This window comes from Gopherus evgoodei, chromosome 16 (genome assembly GCF_007399415.2).
Source record: "Gopherus evgoodei ecotype Sinaloan lineage chromosome 16, rGopEvg1_v1.p, whole genome shotgun sequence".
Lineage (NCBI taxonomy): Eukaryota > Metazoa > Chordata > Testudines > Testudinidae > Gopherus > Gopherus evgoodei.
The window spans coordinates 3,239,948-3,250,179 of record NC_044337.1 but is presented as its reverse complement, the minus strand read 5'-3'; positions in this window follow the sequence as shown (position 1 = coordinate 3,250,179).

Sequence of the window (10,232 nt, the reverse complement as noted above, 5' to 3'; positions counted from 1 at the left end):
GCCAAACAGGCCTGGTCTGCTTGATGAGAAATGACCTCCCAAGCCTTTGTTTAGGCTCTGTTTTCTTTGGCCTCTGCAAAGCTCCCCTGCTTAAAAGTCTTGTCCACACAGAGAGCTGTCGGGCGGTGGAGAAAGAAGAAAAATGTGGCTGAATATATAAACAATCTGTGGGCTCAGGCTCTCTCTCGCTAGGGCTTTGACTGATCATCTCGGGCACAAAAAGCATTTACAGTCTGTTTTTTTAATCTTATAAAAAGTGTGGCAATTCTCCACAAAGGGTCATATTCTTTTTAGTTTAATGTACCCACCCTGCCCACAACCACACCAGACATCATTAGAAAGCTCATTTTATGGACGTTGAGGTGAAGCACGATGTGGCATTGCCAAGTCTGGCATAAGCCTGTAAGTGAGTTGAAACAACGGCCGAATGAGAAAGCGTCATTGTTTTCCGCAGTTCCAGAAACGCTGCAACAGGACTTTGATTACAGCTTTTACTGCTTAAGGTAATTTCTGCACCTTAATGTGGTGAGTTTTGGTCAAAGCTACCAGACAACAATGTATTAAAAGATTTGTATTGCTTTGCGTGGGCAAGGATGTGGTTTTTTTTTTCCAGAAATGATCAATCTGTTTAGAAGGCAGCAAAAACAGCAACTATCAACATTTTACACTATGCTACCATGAAACGTTTTCATGTTACATATTCTGAATTGGCAAAGTATCTCACAACTGATTATAACAGGTTTTGACTTTTTCAGTAAACATTTACATTTACTGACCAGATCAATCTCACAATGAAGGCTGGGCACCAGGCAGCAGATCACATGCCCATTCTCTGTGCTGCATAATGGGGAGATATAAATGTACGTGAAATCCTAATGAAACGTTTCTCCATTTCTAAGCTTTTGTAGGTACAATGTAGCATCTATTCTGCCTGGTAGAAGGTTTTAATTTGTAACTGCCTGTGCTTGCAGTTCTAGCTGTTGAACTATTCTAGAAACTAGCTTTTTAATTCAGTGACACTTATGCACAGGTCAGTATCAGTGTTAGAGATGACAACACACAGCTTCATCCTGGGCTTCAATCGAAGTGCTCACAGAACAAAAATGGCCATTTTGATAACTAATGTATAGATCTTCTTTAGCACCAGTCTGTGAACGTGTAATTCATGACATAGAAACCTTGGAGGAAGCAACCGATCTCAAGGAGGCAGCACATCAAAGCAGAGATGATGACACTTGATTGCTAAGGATGCAGTGTATCACTCACCTGCCTTTCTTCCTACTGGAGTAAAACGAATCTTAAAGTAAAACCAGCTATCTGCACAGCAACACTACAGTCACCTTATGACACTGCATTTTATCTCCTGGTTGAAGAGGCAGACAATGATCTTATGTACAACAAGAAGGCTCTTCTCCTGTTCAACCGGCACAAAGGTATAAAGCCATATTCCCTCCAATGTAGACACTGCAAACCTTTCCAGTAGTAAATTACAGGCACGAGTAGAAAAACACTATGGTTCTGCAATTTCATTCCATGCACAGCATGGACAAGGCAAGTCTACAGTTGGTCTATGCAGCATAATAACATTAACAGATGCTATCCAAACTGCTAGTCATCTGAAGCAGGAATTTAAGTCATCCAAATGTTTTGTGGATTTTCTTCTGGGAAGTGAGCCTGATGAAGAGCTTCCAAATGAACGGGTGGTTTTGTATAATGCCTCTCCAATCCTTCAGACTGAAATAGCCAAAACAAAAGCCTCAGAATATTATCAAAAGCCAGGTGACCATAGTTTACAGAGATCAGCTACTTTTGTGCTCCAATTAGTATCAGAGTTTGTCCTTTGGTTGTCAGAAAAAGAGAGGTATAATTCAGCCAGCAAAGAGCATCATCCTTCAGAAGATATTCAAAGAAGGGGCCTCTTAACTGCAGAGCAGTGTTCCCTCTCGTTTGTTACGTCCGCGTGTGCAATTAATTTTGTTATGTGCACCAATATGGAGGTGATGTGCGATACAACACCTCCATATCGCTGCACATAACCAAATTCATGTGGTGTGGGAGGGACTCAGGGCTGAGGTGCAGGGGGCTGAGAGCTCCGGCTAGGGGTGCGGGCTCTGGGGTGAGGCTGGGGATGAGGAGTTTGGAGTGCGGGAGGAGGCTCAGGGCTGGGGCAGAGGGTTAGGATGCGGGGAATGGACTCTGGGGCCAGGGATGAGGGGTTTGGGGTACAGGCTGCCCCAGTGCTGCGGTGGGGAGAGAGAACACCCCCCCCCTCGCTGCAGCAGCTCGGGGCCAGTGGAGAGGTGCCTCTCCCCAGCCATGGCAGCTCTGGAGGGGCTGGGCTGGGCCAAGGGAGGGGTTCCTCTCCCCTGGCCGTGGCAGGTCCGTACTGGAGTTGCAGGGAGGGACACCTCTCCCCCGTCTTTGGCAGGTTCGTGCTGGGGCCAGGGGGAGGGACATCTCTCCCTGCCACAGCCCTGAGCCCCTGCACAGTGCTTAATAGGCAGCTGTGCAGCTGTGCGGCGATGCAGCTTAGAGGGAACTTAGCTGCAGAGTGCATAATATTTAGCAGTTCCAAAATCATCACACCACTGCACATAAGTCTCGCTGCACAGCTACACCATGAGTTAGGGGCTTGCAAATTACATAGTGCACCTTCCTGGATTCTGCGTCAATTATGATGAGCAAAGGCAGTTCATCACTAGTGCTGCAAAAACGGAAGCAGAAAGGCTCCATTCTAAATGGAATTATACCACATCATGGTGGTGGCAATCTCATCCAGGAAGATGATAATATAGACATCAGCACAGAGACCATTGATGGAAAAAATATCTTCCATCCAATGGCTAGAGTGGTATTTCAAGAACAGTCTGTGGCTAGTCCAGCATCACAGTGTGAGAAAGAAAAGACACTCTCCTCAGGTGATGGTGGTTGCCCTAAGACTCCATGAAAACAGTTTCTAAACCTGGCATCCAGTGAGCAGTCACATGTCAAATTGCTCTATGAAACTCTGGTTCAAAACACACTGAGAGTGTAGGAGCAGGCCCAGCACACTCTTGCTGGAGGATTTTCCAGTGACGAAGTAGTAAAGACCATCCTTAGGAGAGGTGCAGAAGAAGCCAAGACCCGTACAGGACACAGGAAGAAGTGGACACATGCTGTGTGTGCCAGTATTGGTTTGAGTCTCTTGGTGTCAAAGCACCATAGCAATTAGGTCACCTGAGATGGATGTTTTGGTCCTTACTGCTCACTGCCTTCCAATCCACCTGAACGGGATCATTCCCAGCACAACTGACAAATGTCGCTTCACACCTGTTCACGCTATTTGTGACACATGCGCTCCTGACTCCTACAACTTACTTCCTGCTGTACACACCAAGATGGGGAAAAAAATCTTTGTTTAAAGCTGTCAGAACAAAGGGAGCTTACTGCTTCAGAGATCTTGCCAAATTGGGAGAGAGGAGTGGACAAGCTGCAATTTCTGCTTCAGGGAAGTTGGTAGCAGCATAGGCGCCGACTCCATGGGTGCTCTGCGGCTGGAGCACCCCCAGGGAAAAATCAGTGGGTGCAGCCAAGCTCCTCACCCCGCCCCACCCCACCTCACTTCCTCTTCCGCCTCCTCCCCTGAGCGTGCTGCGTCCCCACTCCTCCCAGCGTTTGCTGCCGCCAAACAGCTGTAGCAAGCTCCAGGAGGGAAGGGGGAAAAGTGGGAACGTGACATGATCAGGGGAGGAGGTGGGGAAGAGGTGGGGCCAGGGAGGGGATTTGCGGAAGGAGTCAGAATAGGGGCAGGGAGGGGGCGGAGTTGGGGCAGGGACTTTGGGGAAGGGGTTGGAATGGGGGCAGGAGGGGGCAGGGAGGGGTGGAGTCAGGGCAGGGCTGGGTGCAGAGGGGGGTCGAGCACCCACTGGCGCCAGTAGAAGTTGGCTCCTATGGGTAGCAGTGCAGTACGATCAGAGCAAGAAAAAAAAGGAAAGACAGAGACCTGAATTGCTTGTGCCTCAATCTAGCCATGAAAAAGGACACGTCACTGGCCAAGCTCCCAGCCTGTAAGGGCAGTTTTCAAGAGTATGTCAAAAAAGCAAACAAAGATATGGACGTCTTTGCTTATAGATAAACCAGATATTTGACAACTACTGCAAGGTGGATTGAAAAATGTGGACGATGAACTATCTTCTATGTGCTTTAAGAGCCCAATGGCATCTCAGTTTCTATAAGACCTTACTTGTGCCTGTCCCAGTAGAGGGTCGCTGCAAAATCAACTGTGTTCGAAGTTGGAACAATCTTCCCTGCACAGAATGTGTCCATGCCAATGCAGTGAAGACTGTGGTAACCCACGCAGAGATCTCAACAGAGATCATAGTGATGAACAAGATAATGATTTTGACTAGAACTGCCACCATCGCTATTACATTTCAATAATACCTGTACAAATCTCAAAGAAATTCAATTTTATGTCTTGAAATAATACATAGAGTCATTAAACTAACAGAAATGAATGCAAACTTTTCCAAGTGGTCATTTTAACGTGTTTATCCCCTTTTCTATGGTAAAGCACCACTTGACAGCTCCACATCATACTTCATCTCCATAATAGGCTTCCAAACGATGTATGATGTGAGTATACAGAGAAGTTGCACTAAGTCAACTAAATCAGTGGTTTGGGATGTCAGCCACTTGCCTATTAATCAAAATCGTTCTCAGTGAAAGCAGGACACTGGTGTGACACTGCACCCCATATTCTTCACAGTGATATTATTATGATATGATTATGGGATAATTATGATGCATTTTGTACAAGATGGGGCATGTGAGGTGTCCTTGGAAAAGTTATGATTTGCTGAATACGAGTATCCTATTTGTATGCATGTATCATTTTTATATCTGGAGTTATGAATATTGACTGTATCTGTATTTCAAATGTGGTTGCTCCTGGGTGACACCCACTAGTCAAGATGCTTACGTCTAGATAGGTGGTTGGGAAGGGCCTGTTCAGGGGAATGGACCTTTAGGAAAAACAATAGGCCTTGGGGAACAAAAACTTATCCCCCCCTCCCCCCCGGTGAAGAGCTTTTCACTTGTTTTTATTGAATTCATCTCTTTGATTTCAAATCAATTCTCCAATTTGTCGAGGTTGTTTTGAATTCTAATCCTGTCCTCCAAAGTGATTGCAACCCTTCCCAGTTTGGTGTCATTCGTGTCATTCGTTATTAGCATGATCTTCACTCCATTATCCAAGTTGTTAATGAAAGCACTGAGAAATTTGGGATTCTGAGCTATGGAGAACCATAACAACTTGAGAGCAGAACACGTCTCACATGGAAGATGGGATGGGTCCAGCTACTGCTATGGAGCTGCATAGCGTCTTCCCACTCTGGGGGATTTAGTGGCTGAGGTTTACAGTGGCACTATCTTCTGTTACGGAATCATAGAATATCAGGGTTGGAAGGGACCTCAGGCGGTATCTAGTCCAACCCCCTGCTCAAAGCAGGACCAATTCCCAGGTAAATCATCCCAGCCAGGGCTTTGTCAAGCCTGACCTTAAAACCCTCTATGGAAGGAGATTCCACCACCTTCCTAGGGAACCCATTCCAGTGCTTCACCACCCTCCTAGTGAAAAAGTTTTTCCTAACATCCAACCTAAACCTCCCCCACTGCAACTTGAGACCATTACTCCTTGTTCTGTCATCTGGTACCACTGAGAACAGTCTAGATCCATCCTCTTTGGAACCCCCTTTCAGGTAGCTGAAAGCAGCTATCAAATCCCGCCTCATTCTTCTCTTCTGCAGACTAAACAATCCCAGTTCCCTCAGCCTCTCCTCATAAGTCATGTGCTCCAGCCCCCTAAGCATTTTTGTTGCCCTCCGCTGGACTCTTTCCAATTTTTCCACATCCTTCTTGTAGTGTGGGGCCCAAAACTGGACACAGTACTCCAGATGAGGCCTCACCAATGTCGAATAGAGGGGAATGATCACATCCCTTGATCTGATGGCAAAGCCCCTACTTATACAGCCCAAAATGTCATTAGCCTTCTTGGCAACAAGGGCACACTGTTGACTCAAATCCAGCTTCAAGTCCACTGTAACCCCTAGGTCCTTTTCTGCAGAACTGCTTCTTAGCCATTCGGTCCCTAGTCTGTAATAGTGAATGGGATTCTTCCGTCCTAAGTGCAGAACTCTGCACTTGTCCTTGTTGAACCTCATCAGGTTTCTTTTGGCCCAGTCCTCTAATTTGTCAAGGTCCCTCTGTATCCTATCCCTACCCTCCAGTGTATCTACCACTCCTCCAAGTTTAGTGTCATCTGCAAACTTGCTGAGAGTGCAGTCCATGCCATTAATGAAGATACTGAACAAAACCAGTCCCAGGACCGACCCTTGGGGCACTCCACTTGAAACTGGCTGCCAACTAGACATGGAGCCATTGATCACTACCTGTTGAGCCCAATGATCTGGCCAGATTTCTATCCACTGTGACAAAGTTCCTCCTCTACCCTGGTGGGTCCTGCGCTTATTGGCAGATTTGCTCACCTCACCTCAGTGATCTTCCCCACGGTCTGGATCAACTCCTCCTGTGTCTGATCAGGAGTTGAGAGGTTTGAGGGGAACCCAGGCCCGCCTTCTACTCCGGTTTCCAGCCCAGGGCCCTGTGGATTGCAGCTGTCTATAGTGCCTCTTGTAACAGCTGCATGACAGCTACAACTCCCTGGGCTACTTCCCCATGGCCTCCTCCAAACACCTTCTTTATACTCACCGCAGGACCTTCCTCCTGGTGTCTGATAACACTTGTACTCCTTAGCCCTCCAGCAGCACAGCCTCTCACTCTTAGCTCCTTGTGCCTCTTGCTCCCAGCTCCTCACACGCACTTCCTCTCCTCTGGCTCCCACCTCCCTGACTGGAGTGAGCTCCTTTTAAACCCAGGTGCCCTGATTAGCCTGCCTTGATTGGCTGCAGGCGATCTAATCAGCCTGTCTGCCTTAATTGGTTCTAGCAGGTTCCTAATTACTCCAGTGCAGACCCTGCTCTGGTCACTCAGGGAACAGAAAACTGCTCATCCAGTGACCAATATATTTGCCCTCTACCAGACTCCTGTACCCCACTGGTTTGAGTCTGTCACACCACCTTATAGTCCGATCGTCCAGTCCATACTTCTTTCACTTGCTGGCAAGAATACTGTGGGAGACCGTATCAAAAGCTTTGCTAAAGTCAAGGAATAACACATCCACTGCTTTCCCCTCATCCACAGACCCAGTTATCTCCTCATAGAAGGCAATTAGGTTAGTCAGGCATGACTTGCCCTTGATGAATCCATGCTGACTGTTCCTGATCACTTTCCTCTCCTCTACGTGCTTCAGAATTGATTCCTTGAGGACCTGCTCCATGATTTTTCCAGGGACTGAGGTGAGGCTGACTGGCCTGTAGTTCCCCAGATCCTCCTTCTTCCCATTAGCCTTTTTCCAGTCATCCGGGACCTTCCCCATTGCCATGAGTTTTCAAAGATAATGGCCAATGGCTCTGCAATCACATCCGCCAACTCCCTTTAGCACCCTCAGATGCAGCGCATCCGGTCCCATGGAGTTGTGCTCGTCCAGTTTTTTTAAATAGTCCCGAACCACTTCTTTCTCCACAGAGGGCTGGTCACCTCCTCCCCATGCTGTGCTGGCCAGTGCAGCAGTCTGGGAGCTGACCTGGTTCGTGAAGACAGAGGCAAAAAGAGCATTGAGTACATTAGCTTTTTTCACATTCTCGGTCACTAGGTTGCCTCCCCCATTCAGTAAGGGTCCCACACTTTCCTTGACTTTCTTCTTGTTGCTAACATACCTGTATAAACCCTTCTTGTTACTCTTAACATCTCTTGCTAGCTGCAACTCCAAGTGTGATTTGGCCTTCCTGATTTCACTCCTGCATGCCTGAGCAATATTTTTATACTCTTCCCTGGTCATTTGTCCAAGCTTCCACTTCTTGTAAGCTTTTTTTTTTTGTGTGTGTTTAAGATCAGCGAGGATTTCACTGTTAAGCCAAGCTGGTCACCTGCCATATTTACTATTCATATTTACTGCACATCGGGATGGTTTTTTTCTGCAACCTCAATAAGGATTCTTTAAAATACAGGCAGCTCTCCTGGACTCCTTTCCCCCTCATGTTATTCTCCCAGGGGATCCTGCCCATCAGTTCCCTGAGGGAGTCAGTCTGCTTTTCTGAAGTCCAGGGTCTGTATTCTGCTGCTCTCCTTTCTTCCTTGTGTCAGGATCCTGAACTGGACTATCTCATGGTCACTGCCTCCCAGGTTCCCATCCACTTTTGCTCCCCCTACTAACTCTTCCCTGTTTGTTAGCAGCAGGTCAAGAAGAGCTCTGCCCCTAGTTGGTTCCTCCAGCACTTGCACCAGGAAATTGTCCCCTACACTTTCCAAAAACTTCCTCGATTGTCTGTGCACCGCTGTATTGCTCTCCCAGCTGATATCGGGGTGATTGAAGTCCCCCATGAGAACCAGGGCCTGCGATCTAGTAACTTCTGCTAATTGCCAGAAGAAAGCCTCGTCCACCTCATCCCCCTGGTCTGGTGGTCTATAGCAGACTTCCACGATGACATCACCCTTGTTGCTCACACTTCTAAACTTAATCCACAGACTCTCAGGTTTTTCTGCAGTTTCATACCACAGCTCTGAATAGTCATACTGCTCTCTTAGGCCTGGTCTACACTACACGTTTAAACCGATTTTAGCAGTGTTAAACTGATTTAACGCTGCACCCTTCCACACAACAAGGCCCTTTATATTGATATAAAGGACTCTTTAAACCGGTTTCTGTATTCCTCCTCGACGAGGAGTAGTGCTGAAATTGGTATTACCATATCGGATTAGGGTTAGTGTGGCTGCAAATTGACGGTATTGGGCTCTGGGCGATATCCCACAGTGCACCATTGTGACCGCTCTGGACAGCAATCTGAACTCGGATGCAGTGGCCAGGTAGACAGGAAAAGTCCTGCAAACTTTCGAATTTCATTTCCTGTTTGCCCAGCATGGAGCTCTGATCAGCACGGGTGGCGATGCAGTCCCAATCCAAAAAGAGCTCCAGCATGGACCGTACGGGAGATACTGGATCTGATCGCTGTATAGGGAGACAAATCTGTTCTATCACAGCTCCGTTACAGAAGGCAAAATGACAAAGCATTTGAAAAAATCTCCAGGCTATGATACAGAGTCCACAGCACAGTGCTGCGTGACAAGCATAACGGAAAGCCAAAGAATCAAATGGACGCTCAAGGAGGGAGGGAGGGGGTACTGAGGACTTCAGCTATCCCACAGTCCCCAGCAGTCTCCGAAAAGGATTTGCATTCTTGGCTGAGCTCCCAATGCCTGTAGGGTCAAACACATTGTCCGGGGTGGTTCAGGGTATAGCTCGTCAATTTGACCCCTTTCCCTCCATGAAAGAAAAGGGAAAAAAAACGTTTCTTGACTTTTTTCAATGTCACCCTATGTCTACTGAATGCTGCTGGTAGATGTGATGCTGCGGCAGTGAACAGCAGTATCCGCTCCTCTCTCCTCCCTGGTGGCAGATGGTAAAATATGACTGCTATCCGTCGTCATCATCAGCCCGTGAGTGCTCCTGACTGGCCTCAGGTGAGGTCGGCCGGGGGCACCTGGGTAAAAATAGGAATGACTCCTGGTCATTCCCAGTAGATTCCCACCAGAACGGCTGGTAACCATCTTCATCACAGCAACTGGGGGCTGAGCTCCATCAGCCCCTCCCTTTCCTGTGTAAAGAAAAGATTCTGTACTACTTGGACTATCATAGCAGCGGGATGCTGGGCTCCTCTCCCCCGCACCGTTTAACGTCCTGCCTGGACTATCATAGCAGCTGGAGGCTGCCTCCCCCTCATTTTATCTCACTAAAAAGTCAGTGTTTCTTATTCCTGCATTCTTTATTACCTCATCACACAAATGGGGGGGACACTGCCACGGTAGCGCAGGAGGGTTGGGGGAGCAGGGAAGCAACGGATGGGGTTGTTGCAGGGGCACCCCCTAGAATGGCATGTAGCTCATCATTTCTGCGGGATCTGACACGGAGCGGCTGCGCTCTCTGGTTCTCTGGTACACTGGTTCTCTAGTACACTTGCCCCATATTCTAGGCAGGACTGACTCTATCTTTAGATACCATAAAGGAGGGATTGACTTGGGGAGTCATTCCCATTTTTGTCTTTGTGCCCCCAGCTGACCGCAGCCAGGGGCACCCATGA